Genomic DNA, 24,243 nt, shown 5'->3' on the forward strand with positions numbered 1-24,243 from the left:
ATGTATTTGAGATTTTAGTTCTTTGTCATATATATGGCTTGTAAATGTATTCTACTAGTCTGAAGATTGTCTCTTCATTCTTTTAACATAATCTTCCGTAGGGCAAAAGTTCAAACTTTACTAAAGTTCAGTTTACTATTTATTTTCTTTAATGAATTGTATTTTTGGTTTCAAGTCTAAGAACTCTTTTTTTTTTTTTTAGATCTATCTGAATTGCAATTGTTTTGCCCTTTTAAAAAGTTTTATAATTTTATGTTTTACATTTAATTCTATAATTTTAGTCAAATTTTTTTGTATAAGGTGGTGTAAAACATTGGTGAGGTTCAATATTTTGCCGATAATTGTCCAATTGCTTTAGTGCCATTTTTTAAAAATAGTCTAGCTTTCCTCAATTGAAGGGCTTTTCCATCTTTGCCAAAAAACCAGTTGATCATATTTGTATGAATATATTTCTAGGTTTTAAAGTGTGTTCTATTTATCAATGTAAATATTCCTCTGCCAGTACCAGGCTGTTTTGATTATTCTAGCTATATAATAAGCTGGAATATCTGGTCCAATGATTTCTCTCACTTTATTCTTATTTATAATGATTGTTTTAGCTAGACTGGGAACTATGCCTTTCAATACAATTTTAGAGTACTCTAGTCAATATCCACAATATTTGAAAGAATTTTGATAGGATTTTCAATAAACCTTGATACCTCGGGATAATTAAAATTTTATTACATTGAAGCTTTCAATCTATCAGCATGATATGTCCCCCTTCATTTATTTTAATCTTCTTTAATTTCTTTCATTAACGTTTTATAATTTTTAGCATACAGATTCTGTATGTAATTTGATAATTGTATTCCTAAATATTTAATTTTATTTGTCATGATTGTAAATGGTATGTTGTTTTCAATTTTGGTTTTTATGTATTCATTGTTAGTAGAAATATGAAACACTTTTGACTTTGCTACACTCATTTATTGTAGAAAATTTTTAAAGCTTTTATCATCTGTGAGTGGAGAAAAATTATGTAATCTGTGAGTGGAGAAAAATTTTATTTCTTCCTTTTATAGTGAGAAAGAATGGATACTTCTGTATGTCTTATATCTTTCTTTTGATTTATTTCAGTGGCCAGAATTTCCAGTACTATGTTGAACAAGAGCGATGATAATAGACATTTTTTTCTTGTTCATTTATTAGGTGGAAACTATTGAGTCATTTCCCTCTTAATAAGGACTCATGTCATTATATTGCCCTTGCATGGATAATTCCATGTAGATTTTCTCATTTTAGATCTTTAATCACATTTGTAAAATCTCTTTAAGCAAGGTAACATACCCATAGGTTCTGTGATTAGAATGTATACAGTTTTTTGGGAGGGGGTATTTATTCTACTAACAGCTCAAACAGTTTTTGCTCCATGTATTTTGAGGCTTAGGCATTGGTGTGTACACATTTAGGACCCATATGTCTTTCTGGCCGATTGATTATTTTACCATTATATAATGTCCGTCTTTGTCCCTGGTAATTTTCTTTGCTCTGAAGTCCCCTTTATCTGATATTAATATGAATATTTTTGCTTTTATTGTTTTGACCTTCATGAGGTATAATATTTTACTTTTATTTTTGATTCATGATGGCATGGTATATTTTTTTCTAAGATTGTATTTCAACTTATCTATGTTGTTAAATTTCAAGTTAGTTTCTTACGAGCAACATATAGTTAGGTTATATGTGTATGTGTGTGTGTTTTACCCACTCTGCCAATCTGTATCTAGTTGATACATTTAAATCATTTGCATATTAGTTAATTACTGATATGTTAGTGCTCAAGTATGCCATTTTATTGTTTGTTTTCTTTTAGTTTCTCCTCGTTCTCATTCCACTGTTTCTCTGCTTCTCTTTTCTTGTATTTCTGTGGGTCACTTGAAAGTTGTTTTTTTTTTTTTTTCTGGATTCCATCTTTATTAACTTACTGTGTTTTTGAGTGTCTCTCTTCTACTTTTCATAATGGTTGCTCTGAGTATTAAAATATGTATTTGTGACTTATAATAGTTTATTTCTTTTTTTTTTTTTTTTTTTTTTTTTTTTGAGACGGAGTTTCGCTCTTGCTACCCAGGCTGGAGTGCAACGGCGTGATCTCGGCTCACCGCAACCTCTGCCTCCTGGGTTCAGGCAATTCTCCTGCCTCAGCCTCCTGAGTAGCTGGGATTACAGGCATGCACCACCACGCCCAGCTAATTTTTTGTATTTTTAGTAGAGACGGGGTTTCACCGTGTTGACCAGGATGGTCTCGATCTCCTGACCTCGTGATCCACCCGCCTCAGCCTCCCAAAGTGCTGGGATTACAGGCTTGAGCCACCGCGCCCGGCGTATAATAGTTTATTTCTACCAAGCTTTTATCACAAGTATAAAAATCTCATATCCATTTAGGTCATTTTATCACCTCCACTTTTAAAATGTCCTTTTTGAATATTAAATGATATTATAATTTTGTTGCAATCAGGAAATAGGGTTAATAAAACTCAGAAGAGAAAAGCAGAGTATATTGCATGTACCCCTCTTTTGTCTCTGCTATTTCTTCCTTCCTAATGCTGCAGGATTCTTTCTTTTACCATTTTCTACTTAAGCTTTATTTAGCCAATCAACAAGAGTATGTTCACCAGTGACAAATTCTTTAGTTTTTCTTTGCTGTGGCTTGTTTTCTTTCCCTGGTTCCACTCTTGACTTTTGTACCTCTAAGTGAGCATGGGGATTCTCAGGCCTAGAAGATAAACGAGTGCTTTCCCTGGCTCCTTATTATTGGTGATTCCCATTTGCTCTAGTGGGGAATAAAAAGCCACTGTAAGTTTTTTTTTTTTTTCTTTTCTGTTGCCAGATTTGGGTGGTGAAAAACACATACTCTGAGGTGCTTCTATGTTGTGAAGGTGGAGACATAAATGCTCTTCCACTGTGTTCTTAAATCCTGGCAGTCCATCCAGTTTGCCTTTTACTTATCATCCTTCAGAACTCTCCTTTACCTCTGTCTCACATTATTTTCAGGGTTTATGGTGGTGCTTAGGGATGAAACACAGGGAGAAGTAGGTTCTATGAAATCTTCTGAGTATCAGAAGTCATAAGCTGAACTGTGACTCAAAGCTCCCCACCAGTTTTAGTGATAGCCATTACTAAAAACAGACAAACAAACAAGCAGAACACTGGAAATGTCTTGGGTTTGGCATTATGCTGAGTCCTCAAAAGCCTTTGTTATACATACAAATGTCAAAGAAAAGAGGAGAGCTTACAAGAGTCTAAGACATCCTTGTAATATAGAAATTATCTTTTCCCAAATTTTTCTTATCTTTATGTAGCAATTGCAAAGTGCACCTTCACTGCCCATTCTGTCCTTCATTCTTTCATCTGAGTGATGTTCCTTTCTTTGAGCTTGGAAGTCTTTTTTCTATAGCAAGCAATAAAAGAGTATAGCCTTCTCAGGAAAACCCTCTTGTCAGTAACACATATTCCAGATATTCATGTTTTCTTTGCTTTTCTCATCAGAATGCTTGTATTTCATGTTCTTTCCATTTACAGTTTTTCTACTTGACTGTAGCTTATTTGATTATTTTATGCTAAGATATTAATAGACATATTATGGATCCTAGGAAATGTTTTCATTATAACAATTATTTTCAATGTCTCAACCTCAAGGAATAGTTATTGTAAATACTTATTTATTTTTGTACAGATGGTGGCCAAACTGTTTTGAGTTTTTGCTTTTCTGTTTACAAAGGAGTCAAACTAACTGACCTGTAGAGTCATTCCAGTATCATGACTCTAATTGATAAAATATGAATGTTCATAATCATTTCTCCCATTTCTACAATAATAAGAAACATCCATATTTCCCAAATGTTAAATTATCAATGATTAAAAAAGGGATAATTATTCTGCTTTGCCAAGACTTTATCGAATGTATATGGATAGGGTACATTGTGGATTCAGTGGCTATATTTTTATGTGCTAGGAATAACAAGATATATGCTGAGAAAAATGATACTTTATTTTAAAAATATTTTATTTTCATTTTGATTTCTGCCTGCACACATGACTGCATTCCACAAAGGAACATGTTGCAGCACATATTCTATATCTCATGCCCTTTGTATGTAGTTTGCTGACAATGTATTTAAACAGATGCTACCATTTTGGCCTTGTCCACTAAAAACTCAGGCTTGCAGGAAATTTGTTTATTGGCTTTCTTCTCACAAATTCTTTATAGCAATAGAAGACTTATTTGATCGTCTTATTGCATTAATTATATTGATTTTATGTATTCTTATCCCTACATGTTTAAAAGAAACACAGATAAAAAAAGATGGGAGAGGGGGAGTGACATAACTAGGAAGGATATATATATATAATTCTACCAAAAGCAACTTTGGCAAGTTAAATAATTGAGCTCTGGTTTCTGCCTATGAAATGGAAAAACAGTGAGGTAGAAATCATCAGGTGATTTCAGTGAATGCTTAAGAATAATTTTCCTCTTCTCTTTTATGATAGGGTTAATTCTGACATAAATAAAAAATGTAGAGAAAAATATTTATCTTTCTTTGTCTTCAGCTTTCTCATTTAATAGGCGGATTTAGGTTACTAGATTTAGATTGTAGAAGTATTTAAATCTGTAACCTAATTCCTTTCAAAACTCCAGAATTTCCTTGTTTCTGTCATTGATGCAACCACAGGGAGTATAAATGATTAAGACAGAGTTACTAGAACCATGGTGATAAGCTGTTTCTTCAGCAACTGCAGAAATGGCAAGGGAGGAGAAAATAATTGAGTATAACTAGATATTTAGAGAGGATTTTGAGCTTTTACTGAGTTCTCAGATGCATCCTTTATGCAGTTGTACAAGTATTTAATTGCATTTTTCTCCTTCTCTGAATTTTAATCTTTTTTATTTCAGAAAGCTTGAGTGATTACCAAATATTATATTCTACTTCTGCATACATAAGAACTGCTTCATGAAGTTCTCTGGGAGAATATTACTTAATATTCCTCTCAGTTTGTGGAATGGTGTAACAGAATATGGATAAAAGTAGCTAGGATTGCTTTTCATGTCTTTAGCTAGCTAAAATTTTATGGCATATGTTATTTTGCTGTCACACTATTGGCTGTGTGCCATTGTAGGCAAATTGTTCTTTAAGTTAAATTTTCATAAATCTTATTGTTCCAATCTATAAATTTTTTGAGACAGGTCCTCCCTCTGTTGCCCAAGCTGGATGGCACAATCATGGCTCACTGCAGCCTTGACCTTCCAGGTTCAGGTGATCCTCCTGCCTTAGCTTCCTGAGTAGCTGGCACTATAGTTATACAACACCACACTCAGCTAATTTTTGTAGAGACGAGGTTTTACCATGTTGCCCAGGCTGGTCTTGAACTCCTGAACTCAAATGATTCACCTGCCTCGCCCTCTCAAAATGCTGGCATTGTAGGTGTGAGCCACCACACCTAGCCTCATTCAAATCTATTTATTTTATTAATAGGCTTATGCTTTACATGCTGGGCTCCTATTAAAGCACTCTTGCAGTTTTATTTAAATATAAATTGTCACCAAGATAATAATATTTCCACCAATATAATCTCTTGTGTACTACTTGACCAATAGTGTACATATTCTCTCTCCCTCTATGTGTGCTTGTGTGTGTGTCTCTGTGTGTATGCCTTTAACTGACACATCAATTTTTAACATTTGTTTGGTGGAACATTTTCTTCTATTATTAAAAATAGATACAGTGAAACTAGATAAGAGATGTTCAGAGACAAAAATAAGGAACTTTTTCCATCCAAATAAAATTACTTTTATTATCACATATATACTACTGTTAGCTATTTACATGCATATATGTATATTCACATAGTTGTATTCTTTATGCACATGGCTTTTCTACTTTTAAAAACATAAACATTTTTCCTTCTTTTGAGAGACTTCATAATTTGAATGCCAATTTTATTCTTGGTTGATACTCCATAATTTACTAAGTCACTTCCTCTTTTAAAATATTTATATTGTTTCTTATTTATCTGCCATCTCAGTTCATTCCTGTTGCTATTACAAAATATTTCAGACTGACTGATTAATAAAGAACATACATTGATTGCTCACAGTGATGGAGGCTTGAAATTCCAAGATCAAAGAACCAGCAGGTTTAGTGTCTTGTGAGGGCCTCATCTCTGTTTCCAAGATGGCCCTATGAATGCTATGTCCTCACATGGTGGAAGAGGGTAGGCCAAAAAGGGCAAACACTGTGTGAAGCCTCTTTTATAGGACCTTAATTCCATTTGTGAGGGTGGAGCCCTCTACTTGATTTTCTCCTTAAGTTTCTACCTCTCAGCATTATCCCACTGGAAGTTAAGTTTGAACATAAGAATTTGGTGGACATACTCAGACCATAGCATCTGCTATCTACTATCTATATTTCTCTTTATGTTTTGAACTATTAGAGATTATCTTATTATGTGACTTTGTACATGTATATTTCTGTGTAGTTTATGTTCAATTATTTCTCTCTGATGAATTCCTAATAATAGAGCTAAAAGACTGACAATTATAAATTCTTATGTTGTTCTTGCTGTGTATTTTGTCAACTTTTTTCTAAAAAGGTTGTGTAAATTTTAAAAAGTTATTTTAAAAATTGTCTGATTTTGGAGGTGTCAACAGTATACAAAAAATATTGCTTGAAAATATAATGTGGAAGTGTGTCCCATTGTTAGTATATGTGGAAACCTCAAAAATATTTGTCTTTGAATCAGAATATTAACTTTCCAATTTTTATTTACTTCAATGTTTAATTTTATTATTAAAACAATAATCAAGAAATCAAGTTTTAGAGGATTTTTTTTTTTTTAAGACATAGTCTCTCTTTGCTGTCCAGGCTGGAGTGCAGTGGCATAATCTCAGCTCACTGAAATCTCTGCCTCATGGGTTCAAGTGATTCTCCTGCCTCAGCCCCCCAAGTAGCTGGAATTACAGGCATCCACCACCACACATAGCTAATTTTTATATTTTTAGTAGAGATTGGTTTTGCCATGTTGGCCAAGCTGGTCTTGAACTCCTAACATCAGGTGATCCATCCACCTGGGCTTCCCAAAGTGCTGGGATTATAGACATGTGCCACTGCTCCCAGCCATGTTTTAGAGGTTTTTGAAGAAGTTTTAGAAATTATTGTTTTTATTTGTTTTATATGTGGATAGACTCACAAGCATAGAAAAAAAAATTTTTAGCAAGGTGTTCTTCTGATACATTATGCTATTCTGAATATTCACTATCATCTTTTAGTAATTTTGCTGTAAATAACTTTTACAGAAAGACATTTTTGATAGAATTTGGGATAACTAAATTTGTACCTTTCAGATAAATTGAGGTATTTTTCTGTCATATAGTAAAGTCCTGATGTTACCTTTCTTTTTCCACACTGTAGTATTTAATAACATCTAAAGTAGTAGTTTTATCTCTTGAGATAATTTTGAATATCATCAAAATGAACTTAACCACAACACGCAATTTGAGAACTCATTCATAATCTATTATCCTTTATTCACAACACCCCTGGATTTTCTTCTAGTCTTAGTACATATCTAGGTCATATCCACCTGAAAATACATGCTATCTAACAGTTACCTAAATATCCAGAGTATGTGTGTCTTAGTCTGCTTTGTACTGCTATAACAGAACATTACAGAATGGATTTTTTTTTTTAAAAGAGAATTTTTGTTTTCACAGATCTGGAGGCTGGGAAGTTCAAGATCAAGGTGCTGGCATTTGGTAAGCTCTTTATGAGTCTTCACATGGCAAAAGGCAGAAGGGCAGAAAAAGGAATAGACACTACACACTGACATGGCAGTAGAGCAAAAGAAGCTGAACCCACTCCTATAAGCTCTTTCTGTAGTAGAATTAATCCATTCATGAGGGAGAGCCCTCATGACCTAAACATCTTCTAAAAGTTGGCAACTCTTAACACTGTTCCATTGAACATTAATTTTAGGGGACACATTCAGACCACAGAATGAAGGTAGCATGGCAAGCCATTCAAATGATGAATTGCATTTTCTCCTTCCCAAACAAATGTTTTTTGTTGTTACTTTTATGTAGGCAGCTTTGTTGATTTTCTTCTCCCCTTACATTTTGGCATTAAATGGCAATACATATTTATTGTTAGTATTAAACAAATATCTTCTGACATATTATGTTACAAAAGGATAATTGATAAAAGACTGAAATTTCAGAAAGCAGGTTTGCTTCCTATACATGCAGAGGTCTCCATACAGTTGAGCTGTACCTGTAATAGTGACATGCTGATAATGCACGTTTTAAGGGCAGAAAATCTGATTAATCATTCCATTTGTCTTCTTCCTATATAGAAATGAGAATGTTTTTAGGAAACAGAGATCTGATCAGATTTTTATTTCAACTTCATAAAATAATAATATTCTAAAAGAAAGACCATTAAAATGACCGGATAGAAAAATTTTCAAAAGATATTAAAAGTGTTTTAACTTTTTCTATATTAAGTTTATCAAATATGGCTATGTGTGATAGTTCAATTGTTTTGTTCATGTGTGACTAGGCCTTTCAAAGTTCATTTTTCAAAACAGAAATGCATTAACATTTAATGAAAAGATTAATCAATTCTTTCTAGTTTGGGTTTTACTGTGGCAAAAAAATAAACAAAATTGACCTTATAAATTTTTATCTTTTTTATTCATCCTAGCTATTCTTGGTATGTGTTTCCTCTATTCTTTATATGTTCCTCCTATTAATCTCAAAACTAATGCAGTGTTGATTATTTACTAAGGTTATATTTTCTTGGAAAGTACAAGCATTTTTTCAGGTCAAATGATAGGCTAATTTTTAACTGTGAGACATTGAATGAGATGAATTGTTAACATGTTGAACTATCTAGGAAAATGTATAATACATTTGATTCTAGTAACAGATAAACGTACAGAAGGGGCAATTCAACTGTTAAAATTTCACATCAACACTTTAAAACCAGTGAGGTAACTGTAAATTCTCTGCCTGTTATATTTTAAAAAGTTTATTTATCTTGAATGAAGTGCTAAAAATCATGGTAGCGGAAGAAAGTTTAGAAATTCTGGAGTAAATTCCTAAGGTATCACTTTTTGATGTATTATCTGTTAATTGATATTATGAGTGCCAAATATTTCTTTATATACAATTGTTGGATCTCTGTTCTTAACCTTAAAGATTCCCCTACTATTTGTCAATTCTATAAACATCCATTGTGCAACTCTAATTTATAAAGATTTGTCTAATTAAAAATAAAATGTAAGTAGTTGAGGAAAGATATTTCTTGCTTTCACCTCAAGAATACTAGAATTATGTTCTCTTCCATTTTAATCCACACTTTTTCTACTGTCTTCAAACAAACAACCTGCCAAAAAAAAAAAAAAAAAAAAAAAAAAAAAAAAACAGGTAACGTAGCATTAGTATTAGTAACATGCATTTCTTGGAAAATGGATAAACAGATCTACCCCCTGAATTTGTTGAGTCATTGGTAAGTGGAACCAATGAAAGTATAAATAAATATGTCCAAATATTTGAAAGTGATAAGCTATAAAACTGTTAGGTGTCATAAATTGTTAAATAAGATACTTACTTTGCTTTTATTTTGACAAATATACCTTCATAGTGACCTATGAAGAAACTCAGATTCTTATTTAAAATGTTTGATCATCATAGAGTTCTTTCTACATAAAAATATGGCACTATGGGGAGACTTGGCCACTCACTCCTCGATCTTGGTCCCCAGGCTGCAAGCTACCACCTTCTTTCCAAAGTCCTTTCTCTATCCTATATCAGGAGAGGCCTGAGTGACTATTTCAGCCTGCTCATCCATGCTCAGTTCTCATTCCTGCAAAGCTGCTTTTGACCACTTCTTAAGTTTAGTGTTGCCCACATTGGGAGTGTGCATAACTGAAGGGGAGCTGAGATTAGTTTCTTGGTGTTCATCCATTGACCCCATGGACCTTTGCCTTATAGAGCAGTGGACAGCCCAAGAATGTTGATTCTCTGAAGTGAATGCTCCAGACTAGGGGCCACACTTGCCTAGTTTTCAGGGTGGTATTGGAGACAGATGACATATTTGAATCTTTTTTGTCCCAACAAAAAGTTGTGTTTTCTTTAGCATAGAAGCAGAGTGCCTGGATTTGAATGCCAGTTTCATCACTTTATAGCTTTGTGACTTTGGGAGTATTGTTTAATTTCTCCTTCCCTCCATTTCCTTATCTGTAAGTGAGGATAATAATAATAATACCTAACTTGATTATTTGGAAACTTAAGTGAGTAAACGTTAAGTGATATTTATGAAGTACATAGTAGAGTGCTTGATAGGTGATTTTTAAAGAAGTAGGATAGTTTCCTTATTTGTGAAAATGGGGATTTTCATCTTAAGGGGGGTTACACAAAATAATGCCTAAAAAGTGCTATTTCAATGTGTGGTACAAAGAAAGAATATCAGATTATTAAATAATAATAGAATGTAAAGAAGTAAGAATAATTTAACTGTATACCTATAATAAAACTAAAAGTTAGAGAAATTTTATATTTTTACTCTTCTTTAGTACATTTTATTTATTTTTTTTGACAGTATTACTACAGGCAAGCTTGTCTTTGCAGGTTTAAAGAAATAACTATTACCCTTTTAATATATTTTATTGTTTTTAATCACCATTAATTTGAGAAATTGGAAATTCTTGTCTCATATTTGCGGTTGTAAATGAATTCATTCATTTAGATGATAAACATTTGTTACATGGTTTAATGCTGTAAAAGTTCTGGGCAGTTAACTTCGTAGCTAACACAGGGACTAATAAGATATCATCAGTCAACTGCATGAAGTCGCTTCGTTTCTCTCAGAAGCATTCTTTTACCTAGAATGACAGATACATGATAAATTTATCTTCACAAAAATAGTGTACAAAAGGTGAAAACGGTAAACTAAAGTACATATTCAGTGTGTTCCTTTTGGAAATTGCCTTAGGCATGAACATAAAAGCTGACAATAATTTTTTCTCCAGTTTTTTTTAATTGCTTAAAAATAAAGAATAATGATAGCTTTTAAGGTTCCTCAATGTCAAGAAATAGTAGACTCGATTCTTTAGTTAATGGCAAATAACAATCAGTCTCCTTAAAGTTTCTATCATTGTCACTTACAATGAAATTAATGGGCATATTCATGAAATGATCTATTAAGCTGTATGAAATCTTAGAAATACTTTTTTTTATTATTGACAGCTTAAAAGTAAATTTCATTCATAATTCATTAGAGATACAATGTAGTGCAAACACTTAAAAATATTTTTTGTTTAAAAGCTTAATTTTGGAATTGAATTACTTAGAAGTGCAATCATTGCTGACACGTTTAAATGATTCAACACTAGGTTATTACTAAGGTTTTGAGAAAATATTAACATTTATTGCACATTTATAAAAATTTGAGCTGGTCTTTTAACATAAAATGTTTTCAGATTATTCAGTTTAATGGCTTTCAGGAAAACTGTTATGCCCAAATTATAAAATGTATATAGATATCCTACTAAACACAAAATGATTTTGAGAGTCATCAATTAAATGGTGAATATATCACATTTCAAGATACAAAGTTCTCTAAAGGTGGCAACATTTGAGATAGAGTCTATTTCTTACAACCAAGTATTGACTTGACTCTTAATCAGATACTCTATGTAAAGTCAACGTTTTAGTTAATTTTTTTAAAAGTATGAGTGTATACTTTTCAATTTAATCATTTTAGCTTTTTCAAATTTTAAAACATTCTTCAAATGTCAGATTTGTGTTTCATGGCATTTCTGATTTGAATAAAATTAAGAAAAAATGTGGCAACATATTCTTATTTAGCATAGAAATATGCTAAGCAGCCTTTCTGCCTCTGCTGCCTCCATGGTGCCTGTGAAAAACTTGTGAAGCGGAGCAAAAAAAAGAAGCAGGTTCTGAAGCTCACTCTTGAGTGCACCCACCCCGTAGAAGATGGAATCATGGATACTGCCAATTTTGAGCAGTTTTTGCAAGAAAGGATCAAAGTGAACGGAAAAACTGGGAACCTTGGTAGAGGGATGGTGACCATTGAAAGGAGCAAGAGCAAAATCACTGTGACATCCGAAATGCCTTTCTCCAAAAGTATTTGAAATATCTCACCAAAAAATATTTGAAGAAATATAATCTATGTGATTGGTTGCATATAGTTGCCAACAGTAAAGAGAGTTACATACTACTTTACTGCCAGATTAATCAGGATGAAGAAGAGGAGAAAGACAAGGATTAAATTTTATTTATGTGGAATATTTTGTAGGAGTTCTTGAATAAAACCTGGGAACCAAAATGGTGGTTTAGCCTTGTATCTCCGCAGTGCGGATTGAACAGAAAATTGGAAATCATAGTCAAAGGGCTTCCCTTGGTTTGTCACTCATAAGATTGTAATGAGTACTAAATGAGATAATCCATGTAAAACACTTTGCAAAGTATGTGACACGGCGAACACTAAAAAACAGTTAGCTATAATTTTTATAAGAAGGAACTTTATATGCAAGAGGTACACATGTATATTTAAGAGAAAATGGCAATCAGAAAAGTAAAGATGAAATTTTAAGTAGTGAGGTTTTCATTTGTACTTTAAAGTCAAAGCTTAATGGAGTATTTTAGTAATGTGTTCAGACCTCTTCGTTGAGGCTGAGCTAGTTGCAGAGAATGAAGTAAAATATCAAAATAGTAACCATTATTTAATTCACATGGATGTATTAAATGGGCCTAAGAAGCAGTTACATCTGGATGTTTTAGTAGTTCTTCAGGCAATTTTTTAGAGTGTTTAATAAGATAAACACAATATTATTTTTATTTGAGATAAATCACATTTTCTACTTAAGATTTCACAGATTTAAATTTTATGCATGGAGAAAGAAAATTGTTCTTGATAATGAAGTTGTGCCTAATGTGACCAAATTTAAATGCTAGAATTTTGTAGTGTTTGGAGAACAAAGCTTATATTAGAATTAACTCTGCTATTTTCCAAAACCTCTTTATATTCTCTTATTCTCTACTGTAAGATTATGTTTGAGGAAACATCGTCACTACCTAAATAGCTAACTATTCCTGTGTTAATATAGTTGCACTAAATGTGCAAATCCAAATCAGTCAGCTCACTGTTCATGAATGGTTTGAAAATGGAGATAACGTGGTTAATGCAGTACCAAGGTTTTATTTTGCCATCTAGCTAGGTATCCAGGGAGTAGCTTCTGTTTTTCTCCTGCTTCATTATTCTTCAGGTTTTGTAAGAGATATGTAGATTTTCTCTCTTTTGCAGGATGTTGTAGGGTTTTGAGACTACAAATCCCACCTACCAGAAGAAAACTGACAACTTTTATAGCCAATATATCTGGGTATATTTATTACAGGGACGCTTGACTTTGTGCTTCTTTCTTCTTCTGTAAATCACAGTGTCTGATCTACTATTGAGGAGAGAAAATCATTCCTTTTGTGTATTTACTTGTCCTGAAAATAAAATTTTAACAGACTTCATTTTATGTATGACTGTAGAATAAAAGACTGTTTTTTCACAAATACTGGCAACATCCACATAGCCATTTTGGTTAATGGCTGCAATGTAGCTACTTAGAACATTACTTTGCAATTTGGAATCCCACTTTTATGTTGTTGCTCACATTGTTCTTTATGGTTCTAATAATTTTTTACCAGCCTACATTTACATACATTCTATTTGTGGTTCAAAGCCTTATTAAAGCCTTGTTCCCCCATGCAGCTCTCTCTGACTAACCAATGCAAACTGAATTGATTGTCCCCTTTTCCCAACAACATTGATAGTTTGTGACATTTATTTAACATTTATGAATTGCTTCCTAGGCAAAATCAAATTTCTCGATTATATATGCAAGTGGCAAGTGTACAAGTTGGATTTTGCCAATGAAAACATCAGCTTCCCAAGATAGAAATTATATTGTATTCTATTCTTTGCATTTACCATGGGAACTAGGGCTCCATAATTAAAGCCACAGAATGCAGAAATACAGTTTACAAAGCTTTAGCTTTAAAGCCCCCACCTTTTTTTTCTTTTTTTCTTTTTTTCTTTCTTTTTTTTTTTTTTTTTGCCAGTGCTGATTCCAAGGGTTAACGTATTCTAGTCTAGGTACATGAGAATAGCAACAGCTCTAGTTATATGCTAGAGTCAGGTTCACTTTTACCTCTAGTGGTGATCCTATGGCTATGGGTAAAATTTTAGGCTGCATGTACCTTGAAAACCTTCTTGCCTCCCACCAACTCCACGTGACTCCCTATTTCGGGTGAATCTCAGCAAACTTGGATTCTATATTTGAACCCAAGGAGTAAGCTAGAAAAAATAAAGCTCTATTCCTTGTTTGGAATCATGGAGATAGCAGGTTCATGGTCATTTTCTCTGCACTTTAGAAACCATGGAGTGTTCAGAGGGTACAGATATCACCTGGATGAGCTGAATGGGTACACTTCAGATGAGATAATATGGTTGGCATTTCCCTTGGATTTGCCTCTGGCAAGAAGCACTACTCAAATAAGAAATTCCAGAGAAAGTTGCATAGGTGGCTTATTAGTGAGGTTTTGGAGACTAAAATAGATTTTCTAAATTATTATAATAAAAATATATTTCAATAAAATATGCTGGATGATAGATTGAATTATCTTTCTATTTTTCTTTAAAAGTGTAAAATTGTTGTTATGCATTCAGGTGACCAAAAAGTATACAAAGAAAAACAAAAGAAAAACATATTACAGAAGTGTGTCAGCATGTTATGATAATAAAGATTTACATTATCTTTAGCTTTGTGATTTTTATATTATTTCTCATCTTTTATTAATTAATTATTTTTAAATAAAGAAGAATAATTTATTTAAAAATAATTATTAATTTATCAGAGCTGACAAATTAATAAAAACTGAGAAATATAAAATATTTTGTATTTAATATTTAATCAAATAATTTTATAAAATTTTTTTATAAAATTTAAAAAATATTTTAAAATATTGAAATATTTATAAGTATACATATTTTAAATATTTTTATTCATTAATAAAATGCATCTATTGAAGTATTCGTACTTATTTTTTTTAATTTACAGGTTGTATTTGTCTAAGAAGGTGCCACAATTTTTAAAAGCTTCAGTTGCCACAAATTATTTTCTTGCTCAGTCACATAATTTCACTTTCTATTTCACTGATTCATTTTGTCAATAAGTAAACATTGGATTGAAAATTAAGTGTCAGGTTCTGTGCTGGAGACAGCTACACAATAACGGTTATGATGCAAATTTATTTAATGTTGCCTCTAAGTTTTATTAAGTACTTTCTCTGTTCTGGGCACAAGAGCCCTAAAAGGTAGGTATTATTATAAAAATATGTTCTTCTTAGAGAATAAGAAACCAAGATGTTTAGAAATTAATGTTTAATAGCCAGTAAGTGGCACAGCAGGATTTACATTTAGGCAGACCAGTGCCACTCAGTGAACAGTGAATAATCTCATGCTCTAGTAAACTGTTTGCAGGAAACTTTCATGTGTCGAGTACTTTGGATGTCTAATATACAAATGCATTAGACATAATTGTGGCCTTCAACAATTCGCTGTAAGCAGGAAAAGTTAAATTTAAACAAGTAAAAGCTGTTACTGAAATTAAGAAGATGTTTTAATAACCAGAAGTTGTTAATAAACAAAGACATCTTTTAGAAATAATTTTATTGTTATTTATGTTCATTTCATCACACCACAAAGCAATTAAATTATAACTACAATAACAACACACTGGTAATGTTATTAATAATTTTATTTTTATTTTTATTTTTATTTTTTTTTTTGAGACGGAGTTTCACTCTTGTTACCCAGGCTGGAGTGCAATGGCGCGATCTCGGCTCACCGCAACCTCCGCCTCCTGGGTTCAAGCAATTCTCCTGCCTCAGCCTCCTGAGTAGCTGGGATTACAGGCACACGCCACCATGCCCAGCTAATTTTTTGTATTTTTAGTAGAGACGGGGTTTCACCATGTTGACTAGGATGATCTCAATCTCTCGACCCCATGATCCACCTGCCTCGGCCTCCCAAATTATTAATAATTTTAAAAGAAAAAAGTAAGCTATAGGAAAGTTATTAGATATAAAAATATAATAGATAACTTCAAGATACAAACACAAGGAGATTAAGTACCACACATAAACACATGGATCAAAGAAGAAATATCCAGAGAATTTTAAAATATTTTGAATTGAATGAAAATGAAACACAGCTTATAAAATTTGTGGAATGCAGCAAAATAATGATACAAGGGTCAATTCTCCAAGGAGACATAACAATCTTTAATACATATGCATCCAATAACAGAGCATCAAGATACATGAGACAAAAACTAACAGAACTACAAGGAGGAAGATACAAATTTACTATTAGAACTGGAGACTTCAATACTACTCTATTAGAAAAGAACAATGTTTGAGGGCAGCAAATCAAAAAGAACTTCGTTGAACTTAACAATACCATCAATCAACTGACTATATTCAACATCTACAGATGACTTCCTCAAACAACAGCACAATACATTCTTCTCAAGCTCACATGGAAGAGTCACTAAGATAGACCAAATTTTGGACCATAAAACACTTTAATGAATTAAAAATAATAGAAACTATACAAGAGTTTATTAGTGAATTCTACAAATGTTTAAAGAATAAGTTATACCGATACTCTACCATCTCTTTCAGAGGAGAGAAGCAGAGAGAATATTTTCTAATTCATTTTTGTGAGGCCAACATTACCCTAAAACCCAAACCAGACAAAGATAGATAGTACAAGGTAAGAAAACTACAGTCTGATATGTCTCATGAATGTGGATATAAAAATCCTCAAAATATTTCGGCAAACCAAATAAATACACCAACGTATAAAAGAATTACATAGTGTGTCCAAGTGGGATTTATTGCAGGGATGCAAGGCTGGCTCACATTCAACAATGAATAAAATGAAAAGGCTATGCATGTGCAGGGGAAGGAAGAAATATAAGATGTCTCTGCACTTTTCCCTCAATTTTGCTGTGAACCTAAAACTTCTAAAAAAGTAAAGTCTGATGAAGTGGCAAGATGACCTACTAGGTTCAGCTGGGAAGTGCTGCTCTCCTGGAGAGAGACCAGAATTTTGACCAAACCAACATAATTTGAACAGAGCTTTAGAGAAAAAATACTGAATGTGGATGAAGATGAGACACAAATGCTGAGGCTGAAAGTGAAGAAGCTGGGAACTGAACCCAGCATGAGGTGCCTGAATCATAGGGCTGGTTTCTACCCTGAACAGTTCCTAGTTAAGCAGTGAGTGAATGAACTAGGGGACTACTTACTCTTGCTGCAGACCTCTAAAATTCTAGTTGCAGGCGACCCCACCCCGGCCCCTTCCTTACCTCTGCCCCCCCACAACTGAATTGATAGGGGAATCTCCTTAAAGATTGGAGAAAGATAGAGCTGCAAGCAGACATGGTGTCAGGAACCTTTGTGTGCAGGATAGCTCCAGCAGAACCTGACCATAAGTACCCACTGCTCAGGGCTACCTGTATCCATCTGACAAGCTCTGGCCCCAGATAACTGCTGGGGAGAAAGCAGAGCCAGCTTTCCCAAGGGACTGGAGCATATCTGTCCTACAGGCCTGGCTGCCTGCCAGCTGCTCACAGAGTTCCTGCCTGGCTCCTCCACAGGGAAGTGTACACAGTGCAGCTTCTGCTGTTCAGCCTTGGTGCTTTGCTCTATCCGAATGCATTTCACCAGCCTAGGAGCCCTTTGAGTTTCACAGCACACCCAGAACCCAACCCCAAGGGTCCAGTGGAGGAAGCTACAAGCAGATCCTGGCATCCCAGGGTGACAGTCCATGGCTCAGGTATGCAGAGCCAGGATCTGTGCCTGGCACGTAAGTGGGGAAGGAGCTCACAGTCCCAGAAAACTGAGAGAGATTAGTCACACAGGTTTGTCAGCTAATGTGGTACTTAGGCTGCCTCCATCTACTGGGCTGGTTTGATAAAGGGATAGCCTAGCTCCCTACTAGACCTCTGCCCAAGGGGGTCATGTGGTCCAAAAGACCTAATGATAACAATGAAAAACATAGGCACAGTGCTAATGATCAGAGGTGGCTCTCCCATGGCCCAGGAGCAAACCTGGGGGAAAGGGTTACCTCTCTCCCCCTCGCATGACAGAGCACAGCTGAAAATGCAAGGATACACAAATAAGCCATATGGCTAAAAGCCTATCTCTCACTCATTGCTCTCAACCACCACATACTAGTTCACAGCCAACACCACAACACCAAAAATCTGCTAATTTTCTACCCTTTGAAACCACGAGCAAGATTCAGCAGTAAGCGATGACCAAGTACAGAGCCTTAACCCTTGGAAAGCTTCTAGAAACAAAGTCAACTGACTATACCCAATTTATACCACAGTTAAAGAAATACCAGCACTCCCAGATGAGAAAAAAATCAGTGCAAAATCTCTGGCAATTGAAAAAGTCAGAGTGTGTCCCTTTTCCTCGAAAGGAGCCCACTGACTGTCCAGCAATGGTTCTTAACCAGTCTGAAATGTCTGAAAAGACAGACATGGAATTCAGAATCTGGATGGCAAGGAAACTCATTGAGGTCAAGGAGAAAGTTGAAACTCAATTTAGGGAAGCCAAACAATCTAGTAAAGTAATTCAAAAGCTGAAAGACAAAATAGCCATTTTTGAAAACACCCAAACTGAACTTTTTGTGCTGAAAAATTCACTACAGGAAGGCCATGTTCAATTGGAAATAACAGTAGAATAGACCAAGCTGAGGAAGGAATCTGAGGGCATGAAGACCATTTCTTTGAGCCAACTCAGTCAGACTAAAACAAAAATGAATTCATTAACCAACATGAATAAAACTTCTGAGAAATATCGATTATGTAAAAACATCAAATCTATGACATGCTGCAATTATTGAGAGAGCAGGAGAGAGAATAAGAAACTTCAAAAATGTATTTGAGGATATAACCTACACAGTTTTTCTTATTCTCATTAGAGAAGCTGGCATGCAGATTCAAGAAATACAGAAAACCTCAGCCAGGGACTGCAAAAACGAGCATTTCCAAGGCATATGGTCGTCAGATTATCAAGGTCAATATAATGGAAAAAAATCTTTTTAAAAATATTTATTTTTATATTAAGTTCTTGGGTACAAGTGCAGGATGTGCAGTTTTGTTACATAGGCGAGCGTGTGCCATGGTGGTTTGCTGCACCTATAAACCTATAACCTAGGTATTAACCCCAGCATGCATTAGCAAAAGCTGCATCACCATTGGAAATGGAATTCTTCACTCCATTTAGTATTTTGGAGTGATTGACACCATCAGTGCTTGACACTATTCAGTATTTTTCTCATAACTATCCATAGTTATAAAAAATCCAGAAATGATTTTCACAGGTTCATTAAGATGAAGTAAATGCAGTACTGAGGCAGGGCTGGGAGTATCTACTGTTCCTGTGTTGCTGTCTGTCTGCTGTGTGGCTCTGGAAGTACAGAAAATATGGGATAATCTGGGTGGAAGCCAAGTGGCAGATCATGCCTAGATATGTACCTAGAAAGACAATGCTTCTACCTTTGTGTAGGTTGTCCTCCTTGCTCATGGCTGGAAAATACAATTTTTGATTGGAAGAATCATTTAAGTGTTCTACTTTTCATGTACTGAGTGCACAAACTTTAGGGATTCTAAGAGTATAACAAAGAATTTCAAGAGCAATCTTGAAATAGGATGTCAGAGAGTTGAAGGGAAAAAGTGCCTGAGAAATATTAGCTGCTCAATAAATTTTCATTGGCTATATCAATAAAAGTGCAATTGCAGCCTGAACTCAACTGGTTTGTTTTCCCTAAAGGCTAATATTCAAATCCCCTCACTCAGTAGGAAATCAGTTGAGAACAAAGAAACTTGTTTTCTTTTCTTTTTTTTTTTCTTTCTCTTTTTTGAGGCAGAGTTTCACTTTTCTTGCCCAGGCTGGAGTACAATGGTGCAATCTTGGCTCACCACAACTTCTGCCTCCCAGGTTCAAGCGATTCTCCTGCCTCAGCCTCCTTAGTAGCTGGGATCAAAGGCATGCACCACCACACCTGGCTAATTTTGTATTTTGTATTTTTTTGTTTTTGAAAGAGAAAGACAAAGGGGGAGAGAGAACAGAAGTCTTGCTCTATTGCCCAGGCTGGAATGCAATCTAAAAATAGGTATTAAAAACCTCTTTTATGCCGATAATTGTACTTAACAGCGGAGACAGGAAGGAATAAGGGAAGAAAATAACAAACAGCCAACCAATATTTCATTTAAATCTGTGAAATGCTATGCAAATGCTGAAGAGTGATTTACTTCTATTTATGTGGTCACTTTCAAAATAGGTGTAATGTGATACTGAAAAAAATGTATGTTCTGTGGACCTGGGGTGAAGAATTCTACAAATATTCACTGAGTTTACTTGTTCCAGGTCTGAGTTCAAATCATAAATGTCCCTGTTAATTTTCTATCTCGTCGATCCGTTGAATATTAACAATATGGTGTCACAGTCTCCCGCTATTATTGTGTGGGAGTCCAAATCTCTTTATAAGTCATTAAGAACTTGTCTTATGTATCTGGGTGCTCCTATATTGGGTGCATATGAATTTATGATCATTGACTCCTGTTGTTACATTGATCCTTTTACCATTATTTTATCAGTATATTGGGTGCATATGTATTTATGATCATTGACTCCTGTTGTTACATTGATCCTTTTACCATTATGTAATGTCCTTCTTTGTTTCTTTTAGTCTTTGTTACTATTAAAGTCTATTTTGTCAGAGATGAAAGTTACAGCTCCTGTTTTTGTTTTTGTTTTTGTTTGCTCTCCATTTGATTGGTGAGTCTTCCTCCAACCTTTTGTTTTGAGTCTTTGTGTGTCCTTGCTTATCAGATGGATCTGGATACAGCATGCCGATGGGTTTTGACTTTTTATTCAATTTGCCTGTCTGTGTCTTTGATTGGGGCATTTAATCCATTTAAATTTAGGATTAATATTGATATTCATGAGTTTATTATTGTCATTTAATGCTAGCTGGCTATTTTGCCCACTAGTTGATACAGATTCTTCATTATAAAGATATTCTTTACCTTTTGGTAAGTTTTTGGGATGACTGATACTGGTTTTCCTTTCTCTGTGTAGTGCTTCTTTCAGAAGCTCTTGTAAAGCAGGCCTGGCGGTGATGAAATCTCTGAGTGCTTCCTTGTTCACAAAAAAATTTATTTTTCCTTCATTTATGAACCTTAATTTAGCTGGGTATGAGATTCTGGGTTGAAAATTCTTTTCTTTGAGGATATTGAATATTGACCCCCACTCTCTTCTAGTTTGTAGGGTTTCAGCTGAGAGATCTGCTATAAGTCTGATATGCTTCCCTTTATGGCTAACCTGACCTTTCTCTCTAACTGCCCTTAGAATTTTCTTCTTTATTTCAACGCTGGTGAATCTAATGATTACGTGTCTTGGGGTTGTTCTTCTTGAGGAATATCTTTGTGGTGTTCTCTGTATTACCTGGAATTGAGTATTATACTGCTTTACTAGGTTAGGAAAATTTTCCTGAATAATATCATGAATATTTTCCAGCTTGGATTCATTCTCTTCATGATATTCAGGTACACCTATCAAACGTAAATTAGGTCTTTTCACATAGTCCCATATTTCTTGGAGACTTTGCTCATTCCTTTTTACTTTTTCTTCTCTAATCTTGTCTTCTCATTTTATTTCATTAAGTTGGGCTTCAACCTTTGATATCCTTTCTTCTGCATGATCAATTCGACTGTTAAAACTTATGCATACTTCACGGAGTTCTCGTATTCTTCAGTTCCATTCATTCACTTATATACCTCTCTCTCTAAATTGTCTATTCTCGTTAGGATTTCATCAAACCTTTTTTTCAAGGTTCTTAGTTTCTTTACATTGGGCTAGAACATGTTCTTTTAACTCACAGAAGTTTCTTATTATCCACCTTCTGAAGACTAATTCTGTTATTGGAACACACTCATTCTCCATCAGGCCTTGTTCCCATGTTGATGAGGAACTGTGATCCACTGTAGAGGGAGAGGCATTATGATTTTGAGTATTCTCAGCCTTTTTACCAAAGATGGTTTCTTCCAATCATTGTAAATTTATCCACCTGTCATCTTTGTAATTACCGACTTTCAAATTAGGTCTCTGAGTGGATGTCCAACTTGTTGATTCCCAGTGCTGAAATCTGAGCAACGACTGTGCTGGCTAAAACAGTGGCATTAAGATTCTTGGTGCTTTCCTGCCTGGGAATCTCTGGTCTGGCTTCCCTCTTTAGGTCCATTTTCAATCAGCTGAATGGGTGACTCTGCCTTCCTGGAGCTCCAAACATCAACCAAAAGGGGACCTAGTCCCATTTACTCTGCACTGAGAACCACCCCGCTGGCCACAAGAGTCGTGCTGGTGACCTGTGAGGCTCCTCTGCTGGGAATCTCCTGGTCCATGAGCAACAAAAATTCCTCTGAAAGTGTGGCATCTTTTCGTTCTCTGTGCTTTCACTGGGAGCTACAATCCTGAGCTGCTAGTAATCGACCATCTTGGATCTCTCTCCTAATTTTGTATTTTTAATAGAGATGGGGTTTCTCCGTGTTTGTCAGGCTGGTCTCAAACTCTCAACCACATGTCATCCACCTGCCTAGCCTCCCAAAGTGCTGAGATTACAGGTGTGAGCCACTGCACCTGGCAGAAACTCAGTTTCTATACTGATTTTAACAATACAATGTTTTATTATTATTATTATTATTATTATTATTATTGAGATAGAATCTCACTCTGTCACCCAGGCTGGGATGCAGTGGCATGATCTCAGCTCACTGCAACCTCTGCCTCTTGGGTTCAAGTGATCCTCCTACCTCAGACTCCTGAGTAGCTGGGATTACAGATATGTGCTACCATGCCTGGCTAATTTCTGTGTTTTTAGTAGAGATGGGGTTTCACCATGTTGGTCAGGTTGGTCTCGAACTCCTGACCCCGTGAACTGCCCGCCTTGGCTTCCCAAAGCACTGGGATTACAGGCGTGAGCCATCGTGCCTGGCCACAGTATTTTATAATTAAGAAATACCTATATAGAAAAGTTCTCAAATATTGCTTACAGACCGGATAGATCAGAATCATTTGGGAGAACTTTTAACAATCCATAATCTTGGATCATACTCCCTACACATTTGAATTAAATGAATCTGAGTTGGGCCAAGTTATCTGAATTTTTAAAAACTACGTAATTTTTTACATGATAGGTTTTATCAAAATCGTTTTTTCTTGGAAGCAAGCTGGAAAATCGTTTAAGTGGTTGATTATTTTAATATGACATAACTAAGTTAATATTTTTAACTGGTTGTTTATTGGATGTCTAGATTTTCCTTTGGGCACATGTTTTATTATATTGGCTGCCAAGTATGAAAAGTTAATTGAAAACAGGGAACTGGGCATGGGAAAACAAAAAAAAAAGATACAAGGATATTTAAAAATGAGTATATATATTTACAAGACATCCTGTAGAGAGGTAACATGAGTTTTCGCAAAATACATTTGCCATGCTGGGAGGAAGGAGTCATTAATTATACAAAAGGCGCTTATGCATAGAGTTTAGAATGTACTGCCTGGATTAATTATACTGTCATGAAGTCATTATGGTTGGAATTAATTTTTTTATTCTCTTAAGTAGGAGGTGAAGTTGAGATTCACTCACTTCTTTCTGTATGCTCAAGTAGAATCTTGCTCAATGAAAATGCACAGAGTATAAAAAATAAATTTCTATCACTTGAAATTACTATTCCTTGATGCAGAGTGATGAGATTTTCTAAGTGGAAGTTAAACAGAAAAACAAACAAACATTTTATTCTGTCCTAGTCTCCCTTAACAGTCAGGGTTCAGTCAGCAAAAGAAAAACCTTTGTAGAATGTTCACATAAAAAGAAGCTGAGATTGGTGTCTCAGGCCTATAATCCCAGCACTTTGGGAGACTGAGGTGGGCAGATCACCTGAGGTCAGAAGTTTGAGACTAGCCTGGTCAAGATGATGAAATCCCATCTCTACTAAAAATACAAAATTTAGCCAGGCATGGTGTTGCAAGCTTGTAATTGCAGCTACTGGAAA

At 34.6% G+C, this 24,243-nt stretch overlaps 1 long non-coding RNA gene and 1 pseudogene across 2 annotated transcripts in view; both read left to right on the forward strand.

Moving 5' to 3' along the window:
* LOC141584870 (uncharacterized) overlaps positions 1-24,243 on the forward strand; it is a 400,256-nt gene that overhangs the window by 361,372 nt on the left and 14,641 nt on the right. For both annotated transcript variants that reach the window (XR_012518123.1, XR_012518122.1), the window contains one exon: positions 7,751-7,792. This is a non-coding gene — a long non-coding RNA (uncharacterized LOC141584870). The remainder of the gene's footprint in view (positions 1-7,750; positions 7,793-24,243) is intronic.
* LOC101050141 (large ribosomal subunit protein eL22 pseudogene) lies at positions 8,034-12,652 on the forward strand (annotated as a pseudogene).

The sequence above is a fragment of the Saimiri boliviensis genome, chromosome 6 (genome assembly GCF_048565385.1).
Source record: "Saimiri boliviensis isolate mSaiBol1 chromosome 6, mSaiBol1.pri, whole genome shotgun sequence".
In the NCBI taxonomy this organism is placed as follows: domain Eukaryota; kingdom Metazoa; phylum Chordata; class Mammalia; order Primates; family Cebidae; genus Saimiri; species Saimiri boliviensis.